Below are 27,613 nucleotides of genomic sequence, written 5' to 3'. Positions count from 1 at the left end.
CTGTAAGATTAATAATAAAGATCAAAAAAATAAAGTTCAGTTATTTTCTGTACAGATCTCTTACTAACATATATAGTTCAGGATGTGGATTGATGTGGTTATGTTGAAATAAAAGATTAGCGAATTACAGAAATAAATAAAGGATAGCATCAAATCAGCCAAGCAGGCTAATCACTCTACAAATATATATATATTTGAGTGCCATTGATAATGGTAGTTTTTTTTATGAAGGTTTTTGAAAAATTGAAGTTATTCAAGTGCCGATCAAATTATTTGAAAAAGAACCTTGAATATAAAGCGATTCTGTTGCGATGTCCTATCCGTAAACTGCGTCATCGATGTGAAAATATTTTTAGGTAATTAAATATATTCGATAAGATACTTGTTTAAAAATATAAATGGTGTAGTATGTATGTCATCTTAATACGTTTGCAGTTAAAAAATAAATAACCTTTAATTTATAACGATTTTTTATAATTATCATTCGTTTTTGTGAACCTTGTGCTATAAGGGAAAATTAGTTAAAGTAAGGTAAATTTTAATTTCTTAGGTTTGTCACACTAGTTATTTGCAATTCGCGCGTTTCTTTCGTTCTTTTCGTTCAGTATTCCTATTGATTCACCGATCACTTACATTGAATTTGCACATGTAAGAAGTTACCGGAATACTTTTTTAAATTTGTTTTTTTTTTTTTTTAAATTAAAACTTTGTTTTAAAACAGCTGAGTGTTTTATTAAGCTTTCGTAAAAAATTATTTATTTGAATAAACAAGTGTTTTAATTAAATATTCTGTGATTTATTTGTGAAAATATTTTTTTTTTATATATATTTTTCAGTAAGTATTTTTTTTATACGTATTTAAAAAATGTTATTTAATTTTACATTTTTTGGTTGTTTTGTGTTATCGTTTATTTATTAACATTCTTTTTAAATGAAATTTTATTAAAATAATGAGAAATTAAATGTAGCAATGTAAAACAATATTTCATCACAATTGTTTTATATCTTTATTATTATTATTATTATTATTATTACTTTGTTTCTAATTTTTAAAGCTCTCTCAAGTACCACTTTTACTTTGAGTAGTTTTTTCAATATTTAAATTATTTTTATTTTTTTTTCCTTTTGATAATATTGCCTAATGAAAGATTACAGTACTTATTGCATGATTTTATATCTAAAGATTTTTTAAGTCTATATGTTATTATTTTAATCTTCTGTTGAAAATTAATTATTGATATTGTTAAATATTTTTATCTTGCATTGTAAATATATTCTACCATATTTTTTTATTGATTTATATTTTTTATTGATTAAATATTAATCATAATTTTACAGAGTATGATTAATTAAATCAGGAGTAATACTACATCTGCTACGGTCTACCTGCATCTTTTTTATTTTTATACTTACACTAGCATCACCGACACGGCTTCGTCCACGCTGTATGGTTGCTTTTCTTTTTGTCGCGGTCAATTTTTTTTATTTTTTAATTCAAGTAAAAACCGTACACCGTCGCATTCCTTAAAAAATCGAAATTAAAAAAACGGGAAAATGGTTTTTAGATATTAATCTGAAGTGCGTTTTCAGGCCCAAAAATAGTGAATATTTCGTTTAGTGTAGTCGAAATAGGGAAAATTTGAAATCATTGTTCAAATCTTTTTACCTTTCTTCAGCTCTTTCAGTGTTAAATATCGGAAAATCTAGAAATTTTAGACATTCACTTGAAGATTACACACACCAAAAATCAAGTTGATATCTTCATTTGTTAACGAAAAATTAAAAAATTGTAAATTTTATTGTTACTCCATTTTAACTCTTTAAACTCGGAATTTCAAAAATCCCTTCTTTTTGTGCGCTTATACCGTAAGAAGAATGTGTTTACAAATTTTGGGTCTTTCGTGTTTTCCCCCATAATGGTTTTTTTTTTTTAAATAACTATTTAACTCGGTTAGAAAATAATAATTGTTATTTTTAGTAGCTTACCTACACATTGGCTTTAAAAATTTGTTTTATTACATGTAATACATCCCATTCAATGAGTACATTCTTTTTTGGAATCCGACAGTCACATTTTTCAATTTTTTCTTCCGAATTAGTGGATATTTGGAGAGAAATTGCAAATATAATCTAACAAAACTTAATCTATGGGCGTTCATTACGAATCACTCACAACATGTTTTAGATACATCGACTATCTCCCTTCGTAGCTTCGTCCGCGGTATATGGTTACTTGCGTTTCCCGTCACGGTCAATTTTTTTTTCATTTTACGTTTTATCGTCATATAAACGACGGCAAATGTAGCCAGGCACAGTGGCAGTGCCTGTGATTGTTGCAAATACCCCGTGTGAATTTTAAAAATCGGAAGATTGGTTACGAAAGTATTCCCTAATAACTGTGATCTGTTATATCTAGAGTATACCTGATGCATTCAAAACTTAGCCTTCAACCTACTGACAAATACCCCGTTTGAATTTCGAAAATCGGACGATTGTTTGCAGAGATATTATAAGAGAACCCCGTTATACTTCTCAAAACAGCGCCCAAAACAGGGGCACCCTGTCTGTTACTGGTTGATGATCGGTCCAGCCTCCCACGAGGTGCTCGCATACCGCATTACTCACGGGAAGTCCGTTACTGTTAAACAGACATTTTTTTAAATTTATTTAATATTATCTTATTTAACATAAATTTAATTCTGTTATTTTTGTAATATTATTCATTCTAATCGTTCTGTTCAAACCCAGCTCCCACGTAATAGAGGTTCACAGTTCATTAATTCAATTCATTAAAATGTGTGCTTCAACCGGCAAATCTCTAATATTATAATCTTCTTATTCTATACAAATATATAAATCTTTTTTCAAGATTTTTCGAGATGAAAAATATCGAAAAACCTTCTCAGTTATGCTAAGAAACATGGGTAAAAATTTGGTTGCGATTGATCGAGTAGTTTTGTTTGTTTATCCCGAACAAACAAAACCCCTGTAATAGTATAGATATAATTATAAAAATTGATATTGTATCATTAAAAATTATATGACATTTGATCATTTTTGCTTACTTTTACGAAAATAAGGAAGCATTGTAATCGCGAAAAAATATCCTTTTTCAGATTTCAACGTAAGTATCCATTTTGACCATTCCTGTATCCATTTTCACTAGTTTCAACGTGACGTATGTATGTATCTCGTATACTTGTATATCTTGAAATTTTGTATTTAGGACTGTTGTAACATCTAATTGTGCACCTCTCCTTTTGATTGAAATCGACTGGACTAAAAGTGTCCAAAAAAGCCCAAAATGCAAAAGTTTGGATTTTGAACTTTTTCTTAACTGCAATAAAAAGCCCTCATTGAGAGCTTTTCAACGATATATCATAAGTGGTATTTATTTTCATCGGTTCCAGAGTTATAGCCAAGTAGATTTTTAATTAATGAAATATTTGTATCTTACAAGGGGAAGGCACTTCGGTTCGAATTCGATTTCATTTCTTTCTTTTTAGCTCCTTTTTTTAAATTTAAATGTATTGATTTATTATTTTTTTATTAATTCTTTTTTCAATTGGAGGTTAACAAAAATCAAAGTTATTAATGAAATAATATTTTATGTATTTTTCATTTTAATTGAAAAATGTTTACAGAGGATTGTAATTATCAATAAATCAATATATTTAAATTACAAAAAAAGTTTGACAAAAATAAATGTATATGAAGTCAGATTTGAACTGATGTGTGCCTGGTTATGGATCCGACACGTTCTCACTTACACCACTTAAAGCACTTGAGCGACATGAAATATATAAATAAACTAATATAAAATGCTGATGTGGACACCACAAAAATTTAATGCTATGTGGCAATGCAATTGTGTAACTGTCCACTTTATTAAAGAATTGGTGGATCGTATCTCACTTTCAAATGAAATAAGTTTAAATGAAGTGCAGCAAAAAATGTGTATATGTAATTTAATAGGCGTATAAGGAAGTCTGTGGTATCCACATCAGATTTTTTAGTGTGATTTCAGATTGATAAAATTTCATTTTATGATAAAGTATAACATGCTTTACTCTTTTTAAACAAATTTTTTTCACCAGTTTCTGATATTGTTATAGAAACAGATTTTCAGGAGGACTTAAATGTTATTATTATGAAATAAGAAATTCTTGGTATATTTTTAATTTTTGATAACTCAGGATTTAAAAACTTTTTAAAATCTCGGGATCTCATCTCATTTAAAATCTCAGGATTTAAAAATCTCGGGACTTAAAAACCAATCCTTTATCAGGTTTTGGTATAAGTTTTTTTTTTTAGAATAAAATAGTGTAAGGAAAAACTAAAAAAAAATTGTTCTTAACTTTTGTCTTAATAGTTAAATTTCAAAATATCTAGTTTGATAGAAAAAAACAAAAACGGCTGTTTTTTTAAAAAGATTTAATGTACTTGTATTCATTTCAACATGATTTTACCAGGGTTTGTATTTATTTATATCACAGAACATACTATTTATTAGAGGAAGTTGTTTTACATGTTAGTCTTAATAAATGAATCATGAATCATTGTACAAGCTGTTTAACCACAAATAACTACTACTTCTTTTTTTTGAATCGATACTATTTTACCATTGTATTAATGAGATAACTGTTTGTTAAGTCCTATGACTAATACAAGTAAATGTATTTATACTCAGTAATATATGGCCTGTCAGTATATATATATATTACTGATTAAGAATTTTAAAAAAATTTCCACCAATTTTAAAATAATATGGATTACGGTAGATAATTATTTTCATCCATTGTAAATTTTTCTCCATAAAAAATAGTTTACTAATAATTTCTTTAAAGCTGATACATTTATCAGCTTTTCTTGCCATATATCGACACTGAAAAGGGAATATTAAGTATCATCCAGGGCCAGATTGACCAGGAGAAAAATAAGATATGGCTAGGGTCCATAAATCAGACTTGGGCTCAGTTTCAGTTGAGGAAAAAATAAAAATATTTTTTTTAAATTCAAAAAAGATTAATTATAAATAATGTTTAATACAAGTTTTGTGTTAAATATAACACTCCACGTACAAGTTTATCTTTAAAAAGTGGTATTCATACACTTGTATTATTGCATATATTAAAGAGTTGTTTATCAAGTTAAATTATAACATTTTTGAAAGAATTTTCATAATCTCATTACCAGTACTATGCTATAAAGAAATCTTAAAATGGCGTCTTCACCATCTTAACTCTCTTTGAAAATGGAGCATTTTATACAGGAATTAAATCATATAAATTTACCATATATGTTTTAAGATGAGGCAACATAAGTAATCTGGGTACTTTGTACCAAAAATCTTTTATTGCATTAAGAAATATTTCAAAATAAGTTAAATTGTAGTAAAAAAAATTCTACATTTTGATTTAGTTCCTTTATGATTTATAAGTGAATTGTTTCTCATTTAAATACATCAGTTGAAGATTAATTTTACCTTTGATATTATTGTATGTTGTGTTACTTTGTTATACTAGTTTATAATATTTGATGCCGCTTATATTTACTGATATAAAATTCATTAGAAAAATAAGAAAAAGTATAAATCAAAAAGGTTTACCAAGAATGCTAGAGATGAAATCTTGAAATATAGATGGGCAGTTCCTCTTGACACGAGAAGAAATTTTTCTTCACTCTTACCTAAAGAGGTGAAAAAGATTGTAAATATTTACTTTAAATTTGGGAACTTTACAAAAACTGACTTTAAAAGAGTTAAATTTGTTTGATTTAATTTGTATCCCTGAACTTTAAACTTCACCTTGTAAATTACTATTTAAACTAACATTATGTCATCATGTAAATTAAACTTCAAACTGTTAATTTACTCTTCTATTATTGTTTTTGTAGAGTTGTTATTTGTAAAATTATATTGTTTTACATATCGTCTATAAAATGTAAACTTTTTTTTACATTTTTATACTACTTGAAAAACTCAGTATGGACAAATAATGTTTCATTTAATTTACAATGAACGTCTGATGTTAATTGATTTGTTCTGTTGTCTGTTTTTTTATGTATTTATACCAGTAGATTTTTTGCTCATGGTTTTTAATCATTTAAGCATTTTCATAAGTATTAATCGTAATAAAATTAAACTTGTAAAAAACATTTAATAAAGTACAATTAAAATTTTATTTTATTAAATAATACTTCAAAAACTCGAGTTGCTTTTAAAAAAAGCTGGCAATGAATTGCATAACTCTCCTGGCTATCGAGATCAAGTTGTGCAATACATTTTTGAGCTCAATTCAGTCATTTTAAGCTCTGTTTGTATATAATAAAAATACATTTCCAGCATTTTGAATATTTTGGTGTTCATGTGTTAGGGAGCTTTTTTAACAATTAAAATATTCACTAAAATGGATTTTAAATTAATTAAAATCGAAATAAAAAAAAATAATTTTTCAAAAATTTGGAAGCTTCCCCATCAGGGGAAGTATTAAGTTATTTTTGTGACTTTATTGTTTTGAGCATTCAAATTTGAAATTGCAAAAAAAAATTAATTTTGGGGACTCCCATACTCAAGAGGAAGCATTTGGGTAAAATTAATCTTTAAAAAATATAATTCCCAACAGTGATAATAAATTTAAAAAAATAACTTTTTAAAATTGTTCAAAATTGTAAACATACAGCTATAATTCTAAAAATAGTGTTGTCATTTTCTAGGAAGGAAGTGAACATTTTTTGCTATTTTTTTTCCAAGAAATACTAAAGAGTAAGGACTACAAAATTTAAACTTTTTAAATTTTAAATGCATGGGTAAATTGCGAGACGGATTTAAATTTAAAACAAACTTTTAAAAAATTAAAAAAATATTTTTTGTTGCCACAGATCATTGGAGTGAGAAGGGCAAAAAACTTTTACAATGATTTTAAGGCCTATTGATGTACTAAATATAGATAATAAACAACACCTTCTCTGAAGCAAGATATAGTTAAAAAAAGAAAAATGTGTAGTCATTTTTTGGGAAGGGAGTATGAAAATGAAATAAAATTTTTTTGAAATTTATTATCTTGATAAAGAAAACTCTGTTTATAAAAAGACATTTTTGCCTAAGTGCCTCCAATAAAAATTTGAAATTTTATTTTGACCAAAACATCCCACTCTCTTTTCCAGTTTTTGTAAAAATTTATTATCTTCTTTTCCTTTAAAGAATGTACTTATCTACCAAGTTCGAAAAAAATTAGTCAGCTGGGGTCCAGAGTTGTATTATCAAATGCAGGCCAACATATGTACATACGTACAAACGTCCGTCTGACAAAAATAGATTTTATGGACTTGGCAGCATTGGAATTGGTATAAAAATTTTTTCTCAGATTATTAACAATTTATTTAAATCTATTTTTTTTTTGTTAAAGTTTTTTTTAATTGTCTCCTTAAGGTACAAAACTTGACCGCTCTATTTACTTTCCTGCTATAGTTGTAGATACACTAGCAAAATATATTGCTGTAGCCAGGAAAGTAAAAATAGAGTTGGCACGATATTGAAAAAATAATTAGTGATTTGAAAGATGTCAATACTATTTTTAATGATTAGAGAAAAATAAGTGTAGTTTTCAATTTAAAGATTTTGTATTTTTAATTTTAATATATATATATATATATTAATGAATTCCTTATAATATCAATATATCAGTATACATATATGTAATATATATATATGTTGTTCCCTCCCTTCACACTTAGTAATTCATTATACCCTACTGTACCCTGATAACATTACTCCTATTTTATATGCAAATCATTATTTCATATAAAATAAGGAGTACATTAATGTGTTTATTTACGCTAGTAATCCCAGTTTTTCTTGCCATTTTAATGTATATAAACCATCTGAGTTACTAGAAAGGTGGTCTGAGTTGATTTTTTAGAAGTTACTGATGTTCACTTCACAACCAGTACCAGTGGTGAAGAGAGCAGAGGTTCATATTTGACTGTTTGTTGCTTGTATTTCAGTTGGGTTTTATTTATTTTTTTGCATCTTTTGTAATTATTCATAGAGAATAAATATGTCAATTAATTTATTACAATAAATATTTAAAATCAAACAATATTACAGTTACTTATTCATAATTAAAATTACAATTTGTCAGCAGTTTATTATAATTAAATCAGTTAAATAATTGCCAATATAAGAAATGAGTAGATGATCGATTTTATATCAGTTAATGATTTGTGAAGTTTCATAATTCACTAACTGACTGAAATTAATTTTGAAGTTTTTTAAAATTTTGGTGCATTTTATTATTGCAACATCATCATCATCAATATCTGGTGTTCTGCCTAACAGCAGATTCCTTATGACACCACTTTCTTCATCCATTTCTGGTCCAAACCTTCTCCTTTGTCCACTTATAGTTTCTAATCTTTGCCTCATCTATTAACTTCAGTCTTCTTCCTCACTTGCTTTCTCTTTCTTCTGACCCTTGTAATGCAATTGTCAAGATTCCGTTCCTTCTAACCACATATCCTAACCAATTTCCTTTTCTTTTTTTGTGCTTCCTGTGCAAATACTATTTCTTCTTTAATCCTGGTCATTACTAACTCGTTCCTTACTTTATCGATCCATCTAACTTTTTCAGTCCTCCATATCCACATCTTAAATGCCTCAGTTCTGCCCTCTCCCTCTTCTTCTCGTCCATGCTTCACTTCCACTCAACAAGACACTCCATACATAACATTTGGCTAATCTCTTCCTTAACACTAAGTCCAGACTTTTATCGCGTAGTTATTACGTCTTTGTAGTAATTTTCAGTTATTGCACCCTAATTAATACAAATATCATGTAAGGGGAAATTTTTTTTTGTTTTTTTTTACCTTTTGTGTGATCCATGTAAATTGATCTATTAAATACATTTTCAACCATTGTCATTTTATACTTATTCATACCTTTTAATTTCCAGCTTGCCACGGAAGATGTTTCAGTTTTTTTTTTTAATTTTTCGTTTAATTCATCAAATAATTACAAAACTTAAGGGAATATGGAATTAAAATTTTTCACTGGATGAAAAATACTATTCTTGTCCTGGATTCAAACCTGGGACATTCTTGGTGGAAGTGTTGAGATGTTACTACTCTACCATGGAAGTGCTGACCTCTACAGCAAAGTTTTAGAAGTACAGTTTAGTTTGTTGCAATTTATTATCGTATTTATGATATAAAAAATTTAGTTATTTTATAACATTTTAAGACCTGTTTTCATTTTTTTTTCCTACAAAATTGCCTTATTTTATGTTTTTTTTATTGTATTATCTTAAAAATTGATTGTCATTTATTTATTTTTTATTCTATGCATAGCGGTAATGTGAAAATTTAAGTTGAATTTTCTTTATCATAACTTTTTATGAAATTATTAAGATATCTGAAGTGGTATAATTTCTTTGTTTATTGACTCTTGTAACGGAAAAAGATCTTAATTTTTAAAAATAATTTTAATTGTTAAATAGTTTTATCTTTTCAGAAAATTGAGACTACTAAACATTTGCAGAATTTTTATTTGCGCTAATATAAAGATAACTAATACAAGATGCTAGTAATGCAAGTGCTAATAGAAGATAACAAACTACCTTTTTTTATATAAGATATGATGTGCAATTATAGAAGGCTAACAGAATTTCATAAAATTACTGCTATTTAATTATACTTTTATTTATTTATTTTTCATTATGTGGCTTTAAAAAAAGAAGATAACCTAATTATTGATTTTTCTTTTGAACTGTGATGTAAGAGTTTATGTGGGTATTACAAGTAACATAAGATATAAATGATTAAGGTTTTTTTTAAAATAGTACTTTAAAACATGATTGAAACGCAGTTAGAATTCACATTTAATAGAAAAAAAAATGAAATGCTTATCAATGTTTCATGGCTTATAAGCTTAATGTAAGTGTATCAAAAATCATTTTATTTTATTTAAGGTATTTTGTTATGCCTTTCCTTCTTTTCTTTTTGAGAAAATCATAAAAATAGAAAGTTTCTTTGTTTGATGCTTAATTGATTAAAATGTTAAATACTACAATTGCTTCTGATTTCTAAAACTTTCCAAGTTATTCAGTTAGATATGATTTTGTAAACTTACTACATCTTCGTTAGTTCATTATTACGGTTTTATTTAGGGGTGATTCTACTTTTGAAATTTATCTATTTTGAACTAAGAAATGAACTGTACAATTATTCTTTTAATAATTAAATTAAAATCTTACATCTTAGTTAAATTAAGCTTTTAAATCTTTTAAAAGCTAACAACAATATCATGTGGAGAGCTGTTCAAAAGGTATAAATTTCTTTGCCTTATATGTATATCTTACATTTTGTGAGTTATACGTTTATTTATTATTCTGTGCAGGGATTTCTTATAATGATTAATAATCAGTATAAACAAAGCAGAAATGATATAAGGAAATTGTTTATCAAAAACTATGTAAATTGCGTGAAGAAAGAGAAATACTGTTAATTATTTAGCAGTTAATAATAAATATGATGTATTTTTTGAACTTTTTTTGTATAATTTACCTGGTTGTAAAGTTAAGACATGGTGAAACATAGTAAAATATATCAGTGTTTTTTGTTTAGTTTTCCTGCTTTTAAATGATAAATTATAGGTATGAAATGAAATTGTTGAGCAAAATTGTAGTTTAATTACCCAATAAAATATCATTTCTCTCAATTTTACTTTCCTGTAAATAGCGTTAGAGCAGAGCTATAGATCTACAAGGGAAAGTTTTGTAATCAATCCTATTTGGGTATTTGTGGTTTTCATCGGATCTTGATGTTTTGACACCTAAGGAACCCAAAAAACCGATTGGAAATTTTCCAGATGTTAATGTTTTTGTACTTGTGTGTGTTCAATGTTGATGTCTAAATCACCTTATATCTCCAGAACTACTGGACCGACTGTGACCAACTTGGTCAGATTACTTCTATATATGGGGCATTGATGCCATTGAATTTTCAAAGGGGTGAGGCTGTAGAGCAAGGTCACCCTCAGTGTCTCGAGATTTCGCTTAACTAAGGTCATGCTTTTCTTAAGTCCATTTATTAACTATTAAAAAATAACAATATCTGCAAAATTTAGAATAAAATGTTTTGTAAAATTACATCCCCACCCCAAAAAATGCGGTTGTAGTCGTCTATTATGTTGTGACATCACAGGTGCGCGGTAGAATTAAATAAATTAATAATATTTAAAGCGTAAAAAAGTAACTCGGTCTGGCTGGGTCTTGAGAACTCGATCGTCCAGTCGACTGTGTACCTGGTGCGTTAAGTTTCATGACTACACCAGTTTACTGATCATATAAGCGAAATTTGTTTTATGTTAGTTTAGTTACTGACTGTCACCGCTAGTACCGCCAAACCCGCGCAAATTACAATACAATATGTGCATGCTCTTTAGTTAGAATCATTGAATTAAATAAATGAAAAAATATATTTAAATTTAATGATAATGTTTTAAATTAAGTTGTGTCTGTATAACTTGCATCAGAAACAACCCACAGTTATAGGACTTTCCCAGAATGCAACTTTATCCGTGTGACAGTCCTACAACTGTCGTCAACGTTGTTTTAATGTTATGAATTTAATTCATTAAGCTTCAAATTCATTTGCAGACACTTGCAGTTTTAAAGTTTTAGATTTCTTTTTCTTTTGTAAATTATTTATGAAAATTTTCTATCAATGATTTTTTTTTTATTATCGTATATTATGTCTGCAGATGATTGATTCACCATCTATATAACTTTGAAGGTTTTGCATGGGAATATGGTGTATAAATTTTATAGTGTATAAAAAATCCCACGCCTGGCTGTAATTTGAAGCTGCTGGGACCTTCCAAATGGAATTTGTATGAACATTTTAAGTTCCATATCCATAATAAATAACAGAATAACGAGCATCTTAAGTCAGACTTAATGAAAATGAGGAATGAAATGATTTTATTTTTTTGTTCTTCACTAATTGGGATATATATTTGTATGTAGGCAAACTAAGGCGACAGAAATAAAGTCCATTCCATTCACTATAAAGAGTAGCAATTAAATTAACATCATTACTTTCATAGAAAGCCACTTTATCTTGTGCCTCTTATATCTTAGGTGGTGCTTGACATTTGTCAGCTATAAGAAAAACTGGGATAGCTAATGTAAATCAAAAAATTGTTGTGTTTCCTTCTGTTCTGAAATAACATTATGTTCAGCTGTGGATGTAAATTTTGAAATGAAACAATTTCATTGATGATTTTAAAATTACTCAGGATGAAATAACTTAGATTTTCCTCCACTTTGCCTTAATTTTATAAACATACAATAATTAAATGTTTATACTGTTATTTATTTTAACAATAGTATGAAACAGCTTGTTTCAGGGATTCAAAAACAGGTAATGGAATTGAGCTTACTTGAAATATATTTATAAATTAATCAGTTTGTAATTTCAAGAAATCTATTATGTAATCTTCTGACATCTTAATATAGATTCAGAAAAATACTGTGTGATAATGTTCTGTTTAAAATTTGTATACTGGTGATGTTAAATAATAATAAAGTTTCTCATATTTAAGCATATAATATACGTCAGTGCTAAAATATAATGACATTATATGATTTTATTGCTATACATAAATGTTTATATTGTTATTTGCTGTCATTATTTACGCAATATATTGCTGTAATCAATTAATTTTGAATGATAATTTATTGATTAGTCATAATTTGATTATTAATTTGTGTTTCAATAAAGCAGGGGATTTTAAAGATTAAATAATTTTTTTTGGTTCTATATTTAAACTACAACTTGTACTAAAAATTGATGTATTTCATGATATTTAATTATTTGAATTTCTTAAATACATTTAAGAAAATCATTTTAAATCTTAAGCACTACTTCTGAAGGTTCAATTTTTCCAAAATATTATTACAAAAACTTTTCAGGATTTAAAAAAAAAATGCTTTTTACTTTTTAGTCATACTTTAATCAAATTATTATACATTGCAAGAGTTTAATTAGTAGGTTAATTTGGATTTCAAGAATAACATCATATATTGAAATTTCTAGTATATTTATAAAATATATGAATTTATGTATTGTTACATTTCTTTAATTTACCCCCATACAGGGGGATGTTTGCAAAAGTATGGTAGAATATTGTATTGTCACCCGACCTTAGTAACTTTGCAAAATTTCATCAGTAGGCAATATCAGGAAGTATGTTAAATTAAGGATGCAAGATTTGAGGACAAACATGAAAAAAAAGCATTGCGAGTTAAAAAAAAGCAAGTAAAAAAATTTTTTTTCCTGATGGTTTACGAAATTACCTTCATATTTCAATTCACAGATTCTTCAAATCAAGTCTTTATATTTTCCTGCACACGATGTAAATATTCTTTGGAATTGTAATAAGTTAACAAATATATTTCTTTGAGATCTATAACATTTCATGGGAATGAATCATTAAATGCCTTTCTCTTCAAATAATCCCATGAGAAAAAATTGTATGTTGTGAGATCCAACAATCTTCCCGGCCCAAGGAACATCTTTATGTCTGGTGATAATGTGATCTGGAAACAATCGAATAATTGCATTAGTTGATTTCCTAGTTGTATGATTGGTTGCCATCATCCTCTCAGAACCACATATCTGAGTTGTTTCAGATTTTTCTGCTATTTGAGGAGATCTTCTTTCATTAACATATATTGTTCTGACTTAACAGTAACAATATTCTCATAATTGTTCTAAAAAAAAAAAAATTACCAATTATTTTAGGGGATGGTGATATTTCCTACCACATGATGACTTTTGTACAATGCAGTAATATTTTTCATCAGGTTGTTTGTTATTTGATGCTGGAAGTTTTGTTCATTTACTCGATTAGTAACATTTAATGACTATAGTTATTGAATTTTATGGGTGTATGTGCAAATTCTGATGAAGAATCCTTTTGAACAAGTGATCAACAAGTACCAGTTTTTTTTTGTCTTCAGTCATTTGACTGGTTTTATGCAGCTCTCCAAGATTCCCTATCTAGTATCAGTCATACAATGTTTCCCTTGTACCTGTCCCTCCAGTATTAAAGCGACTGTTCCAGGATGCCTTAATATGTGGTCTGTCTCTTCTTTTAACTATATTTTCCAAATGTTTCTCTCTTCATCAGTTTTCCGCAGTACCTCTTCATTTGTCACTTTATCCACCCATCTGATTTTTAATATTCTTTTATAGGACCACATTTCAAAAGCTTCTAATCTTTTCTTCTCAGGTACTCCGATCTAAGTTTCACTTCCATATAAAGTTACGCTCCAAACACATACTTTCAAAAATGTTTTCCTGATGTTTAAATTAATTTTTGATGTAAACAAATTATATTTCTGAATGAAGGCTCGTTTTGCATGTGTTATTTGGCATTTTATATTACTCCTGCTTCGTCCATCTTTAGTAATTCTACTTCCCAAATAACAAAATTCTTCCACCTCCGTAATCTTTTCTCTTCCTATTTTTATATTCAGTGGTTCATCTACATTATTTCTACTACATTTCATCACTTTCGTTTTGTTCTTGTTCATCTTCATGCAGTAGTTCTTGCGTAGGATTTCATCCGTGTGATTCATTGTTTCTTCAAATCTTTTTTACTCTCAGCTAGCATCACTATATCATCAGCAAATCCTATCACCTTTAATCGTAGCAACAGGTCAAATAAAACTGAATGACAAGGCTGTTCACGGCTTCGTAACATTGCACCTCTCCTGTTTTTTTTTTAGGTGTATGTACATTCTTTTTTATTCAAAACTGAAGTAATTTTTTCAAAATTTTTCAACTGAAACTTTATTGTTACGGGCTGATGACATCGCATCATTACAATTTATAATGAAATAGCTTTGAAACAATTGTTGCTCAGCCATAAAACGTGCCACTTTATAAGAGTGCTTTAATCGCAAATATATGGTGTTCACTTGTTCATTGTATCATCTAATTCAGTGTTTATAAAAAGAATAATCTATTGTTACTGAACATTTCCGAATAATAATAAATAAAACAATATTACCGATGTATCTGACCAATTTTTTTTTTATTATGTATCTGTACTAGTCTCTTTATAGTTGAAATCCATGTAAAACATTTGTGAGCATATAACATCAGTTACGAATTGATCTCTTTGAGAAAAATGATTATTACATAGTGTTTTTGGTGAACAAAATGGCATCTACAGTAGGGCTGAATATCACCTATATTTTAGAGATTGGGATACTAATTTACATACTGTTTGGCTCTGTGACAAGATGGCAGTTAATCATTTCACTCCTCATTTTCCTTTATAAGGAATAGCATTGGTTGCTTGTTATTCTTTGGGAATGACTTTTCAATTTTTGGAAATGATTTGTCTGTAACTAATACATAAATAAAAAAATCTTTAGTCATTTAGATTGAAATCTCAAAAGTTAATAAAAATATATAGAGCTTTTATTGTTATGTCTTGGATAGTGTTTTAAATTATTAAATATGTTTCTGCAAGAAATTCCTAACTTGATAAAAGATATGGGAATAGGTAAAGTTTAATAGAAAAGCAATATACATACTTACATGTACAAGCTTATTCGTACTAATACAAATTTTTAATCAAGATTTTAGTATTATAAAACATCATTAAAATATCAAGAAATAGAAAAGTCTGTGAAATTAAAATTACAAAAAAAAAATTAACTGAGGTAGCACATTTGCTTTAAATGTTAATAGACAGTATATATTAGATAAATTTTGTTGAAAATAAAGTAATGTATAAAGAAATTTAATAATATTACTCAGTTACGCAAACTATTATCATGGCGCAACAGCACTCCTCTAACCAAATCCTTAGTTATAGTAGAGATAAAGCATGTTGGATGTTTAGTTTTTATCAATTTTTTTTAGATTTTAAAGCATTCATATATTTCTATTTACTTTCTCAGGAATCATTGTTAATTTTTTAATGCTTTTTCAATTTTATCAATAAAGATTTGTATTTTTTGAATGGAAAAAATTACAATTAATTAAAAAAAAACTTTTTTCAAAAATATATTGTGAAAGTATTATTTAACATAAATATTTGTATTGTAAAAATTTTAATTGTTTTTAAATTCTTTTTAAAAAGCAAGAATAAATTTTAAAAATATATTGCAACATTTTCTGTGTTGTGAGAAAAAGTACAAGTTAAAAATCATAATTCTCAAAAACACATTTGAAGTTTAGAATTCTTTGTATTTTAGAATAGATTTGAAGGCTCAGATTACTCGATGAGTGATTAAATTGTGTGATAATTAGACTGAAAACAGAATTTCTTGGTTATATAGAATTTCTTGGTTGGACAGAAGATGATATCCAATGGGAAAACGAAGAGGACAAAGACTGGATTCTGGATCATAAAATTGATAAGAAACTGAAGAAGAATGTGATTAACTGGGATGTTTACAATTTTAAATAGTTATTTATTCATTTATAATAACATCTATGCTAATATATAAAGAGGAAGAGGGTTTTTGTTTGCTCGAGATGAACAAAAAAACTACTTGATCATCCGCAACCAAATTTTGACCCATGTGTCTTGGCATAACTGAGAAGGTTTTTAAATATATTTCATCTTGAAAAAATATATATTTGTAGTAGTGGAGATTTGCCGGTTGAAGAACAAACCTTATTGAATTGAATTAATGAACTGTGAACTGTGAGTATATCACTGTGTGAGATGGATTTGAACTGAATGATTCGAATCATTGATTGAATAATATTACAAAATAATACAATTAAATTTACGTTAATTAAAATAACATTAAATACATTTAAAGAATCTCTGTTCATTAATAATTGGCTTCCCGTGTGGACTGCGTGAGAGGCCAAAGTGGTGAGATAAACGAGCACCTTATGGGAGGCTAGACCGATCATCACCATCCACTGGTAACAGAGTGCCGCTGGGGCGCTGTTTTGGGAGGTACAATAGGGTGCTTTTATAATATATCTGCAAACAATCGTCCGATTTTCGGCGTATTTGCATCCAACATAGCTACTGCCACCATTACTGTATGTTCACCTGCCTCCGGTTACTCGGTGGCGAAAAAACGTAAAATAAAGAAGATTGCGACTGGTAACGCAAGTGACCATACAGTGCGGCCGAAGCTGCGACGGGAAACTAGTTAATAAATAAATTTGTGAAATTGAGTGTTGTTCATTTTTTATTAATACCAAATCTTACTTTTATTGAAGTATCTAGGTGAAAACGAGTATATATTTTAAAGTTTTTTTCTTACTCATTAATTTTAAAAGTAGCTTGTGGGTTTGATGCGGTGGCGGTTCTTATGTGGATAGTTACGGTAATTTTGTTTGTAAGATGAGGTAAGCATAGGTAAACTATTATGTATAACTGATTCATGTATTTCTAAGTCATAAATTTTTTTATTATTCTCTTTTGTATTATTTTTGCAAGTGATAAAAGTTTTAGATCGTCTTAAAAATTATGTAATAAAACATTGTTTAATTTTCTTATCATTTAATTATGAAAAATTTTTATGGTCATTCTGTCACAAATTATCTTCGATTGCCAAGTTATTTGGCACTGGAATTTTATTTTAGCCATTTAATTCTACTTTTATTCTAACAAAATATATATATATATATATATATATTTTAATGTATTTCTTTTGCCTCTCATTACTTCTGCAGATGAATCCCCAATTCTTTAGGTTTCTTTACTTTGTAGGTTTTTTTTATATAACTCCATTATTGTGTATATGACTCTTCCAAATGATTTTAGATAATGTTTAATAAGATGGCTGTCTCAATCCTACTCAAGTTATTTGTTAAATTTATAATAATTATTTTTTTTTTTATAATTGAGGAGGAAAAATCCGGTAGCATCATCAGGGAACTGATGACGTACTCCCCGGTGTGCGGTACTCCTACCCATTAAAAAAACCTAACCTCTGTTCGCAAACAATTAATCCACCTTGGAACCGCTTATCGCTTTACTTCGGGTCCCTAGATTTGACTTCTCATGTACCTGCTGCTATTTCTTGCTTATTTTGTCCTGGCTGAACTGTTCATTTTCAATCCCAGGTCCTTTTTCTTGCTTCTTAGAATCGATTTTACAAAACTCGTAATCTTCTGCTAATTCCACTCGCTGGTTAGCATCTTCTCCGCCAGACTTTTCGGCGTTATATCACAAATATCAGCTTGCAATTAGTTTCTAGTGCTCCATCTGCCGCATACAAAAAAGAATTGTGCTCTGCCGTCATCTTCTCTTGCATCACCGTACGGGCATTCAGGATTATTTAGTTTTACCCATCAAAAAAAGATATCTGTTAAAATTTCCGTGAAAAATACCTGGAATTAATAAAAAATAAATAAAATAACCGGAATAATAATAACACCTTTATTGATTGTTAAGAAAAAGTAGTACAAAGAAAACTGAGTTGGCCAAATACTCATAGACAATGTCTGTCTAGGGAGGTTGAGTTTAGTATGGCATAAGGAAACGAGAAATTTTGAAGTAACTTTAACAAAAGTAAAAAAAATCTGATGTGGACACCACATTGACTTCCTTGTACACTTATTAAATTACATGTACACATTTTTTAAAAGTACGTAAAATGTTGTTTCACTAATAACTTCTGATTTTTTCTAATTTTTTTTTTATTGTTATTATTGAATTATTATTTATTGAAGAATCTTTTTTACAATCAAAGGTTAATAAATCAATATATTTAAATTAAAAAAAAGGAAAAGTAAAAAAGGAAGAAAATGTTGCAAACAAAGAAAGAATAAAAATATTAAGAGAAGATGATATATATAAAGAGGAAGAAAACGTTAAAATCAAGAAATGAATAAAAAGATTAAGAGAGGATGATGAATATAAAGAGAGAGAAAATTAGAGAACGTGTACACAAATTAAGATCAGAAGAATTGTATCAAATCAGAGCGATTAAATGATCGGCAACAAAAAACAAATAAGCGAAATGATATTGAACTCCGACTTACGGAGAATAATGTCCGACAATATCAGAGGTATAATGAACTAAAAGATAAGAATTTTTTTGCAATTTGTTAAAGATCGCGCAAGTATGCCTCAATGTATACGTTATTCTTGTGAGGGTCTATTTTTCAGTCGCTCTGTAGTTAACTTTAATGTAGAAAAAATTAAACAGAAATTCCAGAATAAAATTAAAGTAGAAAATCCAAAAATAATACGAGTATAAATTATAATTTTCAATTAATATTAAATAATCAGACGTTTCACCAAATCTGATCTGGAAATCACATGACTATTCTTCTACGCCTATTAAATTACATATGCACATTTTTAAAAGTACATAAAATTTTATTTCACCAATAACTTCAGATTTAAAAAATTTTTTTATTGTTATAGAATAATTATTTATTGTAAAACCTTTTTTACGATCACAGGTTAATAATTATTAATAAATCAATATATTTAAATTAAAAAAAAAAAAAAGGTTGAAAAGAATTTTAAAAAAAGGAGATAAGTCTGATTCCAACCCATGTGCCTTCCGTTGTAAGATATTTCATAATTAAAATTTTATTTTGCTTTAACTCTGGAACCAATGAAAATAAGTACTACTTATGATATGTGGTTGAAAATCTCTCAAAGAGGGCTTATTACTGCACTTAAGAAAAAGTCCAAAATCCAATTTTTATTTTTATTTTGGGCTTTGTTGGACACTTTCGGTCCAGTCAAAAGGAGAGGTGCACAACTAGATGTTACTAAAGCCCTAAATTCAAAATTTCAACATCCTACGGCTAATCGTTTTGTAAGTATGCGAAATATATACATACGAACAGACGTCATGCCGAAACTAGTCAAAATGGGTTCAGGGATAGTCAAAATGGATATTTCAGTTGAAATCTGATAACCAAAATTTTTCACGATCACAATACTTACTTTACTTCGTACAAGGAAGTAATTATAAGTAGTAGGTGTCAGCAGGAAGAAAATAGTTTTTAAATGGATCTTTACGATGTGTATAAAATTGGCGATAAATCAATCTCAAGGTACAAAGCGTAATCTTCAGTATTAGCGGGCAAACGAAAAAACTTTTTAAAAAGAAACAAACGACTTTCTCCGTTCAACTTTCGTACCGTTTGGCACCCCAAACCTGGGCCCCCATAACATAATGTAGGTCGGGAGACGGCATTAAAGATGTGAAGCTTAAATTCAAATGAAGTATCTTTATTTAACCTAAATTATTTGAAGCCGGCTTCGCCGACAATTTTTTAAAAAATTAAAATTGTTTTTAAAGATAATGTAGAAGTTAAATCTATTCCTAAGACCTTGTAATAATCAACGACCGCTACCCCTTGATTATTAAACCACCATTTTCGAATTTACTCGATCTACCGCTATTTCTGAACACAAATAAACTCTTCGATTTATTCAACTCAACAAGTAGATTCCAGTATTCGACAGTACTTTTCCACTTATTTTTCTCACTTTTCGACTTATGCATTTTAACGTAAATCTATTAAGAGTCAGCAAAACAATATCATCTGCATACGCTAATCATTGTTTAAGCTTACCGCGTATATTAATTCCACTTTCTAAGTAAGCATCTACATCGTTAATAAATAATGCAAATACGAGGTGTGTGAGAAAAGTAATGAGATTGGTAACTGCGGGCGATCTGGCAACGCTGTGTCTACCGGTCTGTGCTAGACCGGTTTGTTCATCCCTTCCACATGCTCAGTACGAGTTTCAACTCCGTTCAGTCAACACACTATTTTTGACAGCGCCATCAGTGAAGTTGTGTTTTTGTTGTGCGTTACGAAAATGGAGCATCGGAATTTAGAGCGACGTTGTGCAATCAAGTTAAACTTGGGGAATCCGCGAGTGTGATCTTAGAAAAGTTGAAACAGGCCTATGGGAAACATTGCTTATCAAGAGCACAATTTTTCCGCCGGCACAAATAATTTTTGGAAGGCCGAGAAGACGTTGAAGATCAACCTCGCTCAGGGAGACTTTCAACTTCAAAATCTGACGAAAACGTTGAGCGTGTGAGATCAAACCGTCATTTAACAATAAGGACAGTTAAATTTAAACACTTTCACCGTACATCAAATTTTGACAGACGACTTTGACATGCGAAATTGGTGCCGAAAAACCTCACAACCGAACAGAAGGACAATCAAAGAAACGTGTGCGTTGATATTCTTGAGAAGATTGACAACGACCAAGAAGAATTTTTCAATCGTGTGATCACAGGTGATGAATGCTGGATATTTTAGTACGATCCTGAAACAAAGCGAAGAGTTGCACACTCCGTCATCTCCTCGACCGAAAAAATTTCGAATGAGCAAATCAAAGATCAAAACCGTGCTGATTTGCTTTTTTGACCGTAGGGGTATCGTGTATAAAGAATTTGTTCCTTCAGGACAAACTGTCAACTAAGTGTTTTACATACAAAGGCGTCCTTGAAAGGCTCAGGAAAAGAGTGATTCGCGTGAGACCAGATATTGCAGACAAGTGGATGCTTCATCATGACAGTGCCCCGTGTCACATACGGCCATTTCCATCAGGGAATTTTTGACCTCAAAACGCACTCCTACGGTTCCTCAACCCCCTTATTCACCTGATTTGAGTCCTTGTAACTTTTTCCTTTTCCCGAAATTGAAACGTGTCTAAAAAGGACGTCATTTTGGAACTCTGGAGAATATTCAAAAGACTGTGACCGACCCGTTAAAAGCCCTACCAGTTGAAGCCTTCCAGCGCTGCTACCAGGAGTGGGAACAACGACTCCGCCGGTGTATAGCTGCCCAAGGGAACTACTATGAAGGGGATAATATTGTTGTTTGAAAAAAATAAAAACTTCGGTAAGTAAAAAGTCAGTCTCATTACTTTTCTTACACACCTCGTAGAATTGGACTCAACAAGCACCCCTGCTGTACTCCTGAAAACGTATCAATTACATCAGACAATCCTTGCTTACTCCACACCCTGACAGTTGTACACATCTAGATATTTTTGAGTATTTTTATCATTATAGACGATAAACCTAATTCTATAAATTTGTAAAAAAATGACGGACAATCTACTCGGTCAAACGCAGAAGGGAAATCAACAAACAAAGGCATATACTTTCTGCCTCTTGGTATACTCATCAGATTGAAGATGTGATCGATTGTAGACTATGTTTTACGGAACCTATCTTGGAACTCTTTCAAAACTTAATTTCGATAGCATTAGTGCTCACGTGTATCCGATAGCTAACCAATAGATATCTTCCCTGAAGTGTTACAAAATAATATTCGATGACACTTCATTGATATCGCCTTTTTAAAAGTTGGGAAAATAATAAAGAGATCTATTATCTTTTAAAGTTTTCCAAGTTGAGCCCTGAAGTTGATTATAAATTTCCACCATATTTTCTTTGAAATTATCTGGTGCATATTTAAAATACTGTTAGGAGACTCTGTCGTCTTCAGGAGCCTTTCCGACTTTAGCCTTTGCAAAAATCTTATCCAAGTCTTTCTTCAAAAACGATGCATGCGTTCTTTTAATCTTAATAAATCATTCCACAGGTCTAATAAAGCACAGGTAATAAGGATTTAATAACTGTTTAAAAAGACGTAATCAGTTTTTCGTAACTATCAAGCCCGATAAAAATGGTTAAATTTTCAAACGTCGTACTAACGAACAGAAATCTTTAGTATCTTCAACTGCCTTAAAATCATCAATACAATTAATCAAATATTTATTTTTCATCTCCGCACAGTCGTTTGAATTTACTTTTAGTTTCCAAAAATTGATCCTAAATATTTAAATTAATCTTCAACAGTCTAAAAATCGTACATCTTTCCTTTTGACATTCGCGATCAAACCACTCCTGCCTGTTGCAAATAGTATATGTATTACAACTAAAGTATTTTTCGGAAGATGCATAATCATAAATTATACTAAGAAGGTAATTTAGGTTCTCGTCTTCTCATTAGGTTCTCATCAGTATTCAAAGCCTGACAAGATGCTCTGACATGTTCTTGATATTTGGTTTTATTTTTGGAATACTACTTCGATTTGTAAAGAACCGGTACAGCACAAGGAGTCTCATTATTCGCTTCCGTTAATTTAAACTTCAATTTAATAATCGGTAAATGATCTGAGATTATTTTGGGACACACTTCAAATGAAATAACCACTGGCCGTAAATCAAAGGATAGAGCGTAAAACTTATTACAGATGATCTCTGAGAGCCAATGATGGTGTACTCGCCTTGATTATCTTTTACCATCCGTCCATATAGTAAGTAAAGTTAAAATAATCAAAAAAGGACAACAAAACTTTTAGAACCATATCCTTTGAATTCCTATTAAGTCACTTCAAATGATGAATACTAATGACAATTTCCTCCGGGATGACCTGTTTATCCCCGAATCTTCCATTAAAGTCACCCAGTAATAAAAATTCGATGTATTACCTCAATACCAGATCTATAAATAGATTAAAATCTTAAGACATTTTGTTGCAGTTGAGGTATACTGGAATTAAATAATGTTGTGAGAGTGTAGATTCATCCTGACCCCCGAAGGGATAGCCTTGTGACGATCCCGGTTGCCATTCCATCCCCTTCGTTCCTAGCCCTAATGGGCTTTACTGGAGGACGTCTTTTAGATCTTGTAAACTTGATAACACAACACTATCATCCTGACAGAGGCCAAACTGACAGAGATATCAAAGTGTGTAGGTTCAATTTTATAATACTATCATCGGCAGTCTTGCCAGATCTAACGATTCTATCGTTATTTTTTACTTTTCTTATACCATAAATAGAGCTTCCACTTGTCTGTCTGAACAAAAAAGTCTTAATAGCCGGGATGCCAACCTATTTAATAAATTGGAAATTTATTTTTAAAATGTCTGCTTCATCAGATACGAAAGTTTCAAACAATAAAATAATATCGTGCTTAGGTAAACAGTAAATAAATTCAACAAGTTTTAATTTTCCTAAAATACTCGCAACATTAAAATAAATAATATTTATATAATCCAAACTATTGATGTTTTTTTTTGTATTAGGTTTACGATCATATCATTAATTCAGTAAATGAACTGCCGGGAGAAGCTGATCCACTTCAGGTCAAAAAAATCGCCAATACTCGCCACCGGAGTCCCTTTTTTTTCACTTTCCCAGGATTTTTTCCTCTCCCGATCGAATTTCTTGAACAACATGTTTGTGGAGCGATTAAAACATTGTTCATTTTGTTAGCAGAATTTAACGTCTCTCACAAGTCTATTGTTTCTAATAGATACAGTATGACCTGATCTCTGTAAGGAATTTTTTTTTTTTTTTAAGTAAAACTTTTCGATTGGTTCTCCTTTCTTGGTCGTGATCTTAGGAAACACATATTTTACCACCCTATAATTGCAGTTAACTTTAAATTGGATACAAGAGCCAATATAATAGGGCGATTCTTATCGGATACAGCACCTAATCTTGTTAAAAAATTAATTTCAGAATGTCGTAAGTTAACCGTAGTACACAAATACAAAATTGTTTCTTTTAGCTTCCCATTGCTTTCATCCCTATTTTCAGAAACAACGTAAAATATTAAATCCCTTTTCCCTTCTTATTGAATCCATCATTAAGATAATTGTAACCGGAGACTTTCATTCTCCTTAAATCGTTTATCCTTTTGTTTTACTCCTGGAATAGAGAGAAGCAATATTTAAAGAAACGATCTCCTGTTTAATCATTTGTAGCGTATTCGTGTTGCTTTCCTCTTTCAATTTTTCTAGTAATAATGATAACTGTGCGAAATACATTGGCATTTTAAAGTATGATAATGAACCAATTGTACAGAGAGGAAATAAATAACAATGGTTATTAATATTACACACTTTAGTATAATCTCAAAACAGAGCAATAGAGTTTTATAATACTGAATATTAACCATCAAAATAATCAGTTCACGTACAAGCACTTATCAGAGTTGTCAGTAAAAATAGACAAACAATAACGAAAATAAACAACAGTTCTACTACTAGTACATTTATCGTACTATGTTAGCGCATGCACACTACCCCAATTAATTCATGCTAGCACCAACTGCATACATTGCGTAATATTAATACTCAATAATTAACCAAAAAATTTGAATTTTGATAAAAGTACAAGTTACCTGACTCGGTTACTTTTCACAAACAAAGAGTTTAACAAAAAACAATTAAGAAAAACACATTCAATCAAAAAAAACAAAAATTGACGGATCTTTCTAGAGACGTCTTTTCTCTCTCCGATCAGAAACTCAGCTCTTTGAATTTATAAAAAACTAGCATCCCCATCGTGGCTTTGCCTGCGCTGTGGTTATTTGCGTTTCCCGTCGCGGTCAGGGGAGGCTATATATGAGTATTAGAAGATTTTTTAAGATTATGTCCGTGATGTATTTACGGGAGACATGATGAGATGACATGTGCATGTTAACAAGTGGCTGTGTACTAAAATGTAATATATATAAAACGTTTGATTTGAGAGCCCATAGGGTATGGGACAGTCTGCCAACTGCTTTGGCCGTATTAAAATTGTGGAACCTTTAAGAGTGGTATTTTTCAATTTCTTATTGAGAAAATGTAATTTTATTTATCGGTTTATTTCTGAAATCTAATATAATAAGATATCTTGTACATATCATAATACTGTGATATGCATTTTATCAAATAATATAAGAGGGTCCAAAAAATGTACTTACTGTTTGAAATTAAATAATATCTAAACAAAAAGGTTTTACACTCACTAATCGAATGTGTAGTGTAGTGTAATGTATTAAATTTGTCGTGTAGGCGGAGCTGGCAATTTATGTCGCGCATGCACGGTTGGTTGGTGGTGGAACGAGCCAGTCATATTAACCAATGCAGCAGAAGACAGTCGACTAGCAACAATGGTTGAGGTTCGCTTATCGTTTGTTGAACGCAAGGCTGTACTAAAGTGGTATTGGAAGTACGAGAACATTCACGAGGTACAACGGCAATGGTAGAGAGAGTTTGAAACACCGCCACCAACAGCCACAAATCTGGCGCTGCGGTGTTGCAACATTTCACCCGATAACCGCAAAAATCAATGAACCAGGAAGCACGTGAAAGTGGGGTGAACTGGTCTTTGAAAATACTCACGTTCATGTGGACAGGGCAGTGAATTTACTGGGAATTACTGTATGATGTGGTCTATCAGTGCGTGGTTTGATCGGTCAATTCTTCGAGGGTACCTTAACTGGTGAGGCGTATCTTGATATGCTTCAGACGAGGATTTTACCTGCCATCCAAAACCTGTATGGTAATGAACTTTTTTACGTGCAACAAGACGGAGCCCTGCCTCAATACCATTGAGATGTCAGGTTGTACCTCGATAAAACTCTTCCCCCCTGGTGGGTGGGTCGAAGGGTGTTCCTGAGTATCCACCTCGGTCTTCTGATTTGACACCTCTGGACTTTACCTCCGGAGGACCGTCAAGAATGATGTGTATCGACAAGCTACGTGAAAAAATCGTAGTCACGTGCTGCCATTACGCCAGATGCACTAACAGCCGTAGTTCGGTGTGCAGTTCAGTACCATGGGCATTTTATAGAAGCTGCTGGTGGTCATCTCGAACACATACCATAACCCTCTCTCAGTGCCAAAAATTGTCACGTCAAGTCAAATTTGTCGCAAGATATGGACTAGCAAACAATGAGTACATTTTTTTTGGACTCCATTTGTTTATTTATACTATTATATAAAAACGATGATGGATTTTATGTGTTCAGGATAACTAAAAAATCTTTTCGATCAATCGTAATCAAATTTTTATCCATGTTTCTTGGCATATCTGAGAAGTTTTTTGGATTTATTTCATCTCGAAAAATTTTTTAAATAAATATATATATATATATGTAGCAGTGGAGATTTACCGATTGAAGCACACACTTTAATGAATTGAATTAATGAACTGTGAGTCTCTAACACTGTGTGAGCTAGATTTGAACTGAATGATTCGAATCAATTGAATGAATAATATTACAAAAATAATAGAATTAAATTTACGTTAAATATATTTATATCTATACTATTATATAAAGAAGAGAGGAAGGGTTTTGTTTGTTCGGGATGAATAAAAACACTGCTCGATCAATTGCAACTAAATTTTTACCCGTGTTTTTTTATATATTTAATTTCGAAGACCAACCGATTGATTGCCTTCAAATTTTCAGGATACATTTGTATTATACCATGGAAGATTTTAAGCCGCATACCGAGGCTCTAGCTCCCTTGAAGATTAAAATATTAAAAATATTCATTATTTATTCACCCTCAAGGAGGGTGAAATTCTAAATTAAAGATATCTATTAAGGAAAAAAAAGATTAATCCATTTATTTTATTATTATATTGCTGCCTCCATGGCAAAGAAACTAAGTTTTGAATTTTTTGAACTCAAGGTGTGTGTATATTTTAATTTCCATAGCTACTATTATTCTACCTTTTAAAATTTAGTTTTTCTTTCAGGTTACTATAAAGCCTGAATACTTTAATTGTTATTTATCATTATTATTCTCACAATCATGAGAATAATGAACAGG

General features: G+C 29.9%; 1 protein-coding gene across 4 annotated transcripts in view; it reads left to right on the top strand.

Annotated features, from left to right (window-relative positions):
- The first annotated feature begins 617 nt into the window (after positions 1-617).
- The window catches only part of LOC142332010 (multidrug resistance protein homolog 49-like), a 119,403-nt gene continuing 92,407 nt past the window's right edge, over positions 618-27,613 (top strand). For 3 of the 4 annotated variants that reach the window (XM_075378069.1, XM_075378067.1, XM_075378070.1), the window contains exon 1: positions 618-835. The gene's annotated coding sequence lies outside the window, so the exon portion shown is untranslated. Of the gene's footprint in view, positions 836-9,913; positions 9,931-27,613 lie in introns of those variants that run through there. The other variant, XM_075378068.1, reaches the window with a different exon arrangement.

The sequence above is a fragment of the Lycorma delicatula genome, chromosome 11 (genome assembly GCF_047948215.1).
Source record: "Lycorma delicatula isolate Av1 chromosome 11, ASM4794821v1, whole genome shotgun sequence".
In the NCBI taxonomy this organism is placed as follows: Eukaryota; Metazoa; Arthropoda; class Insecta; order Hemiptera; family Fulgoridae; genus Lycorma; species Lycorma delicatula.
Note: the sequence above shows the minus strand (reverse complement) of the source record. Positions and strands in the feature narration are given on the sequence as shown.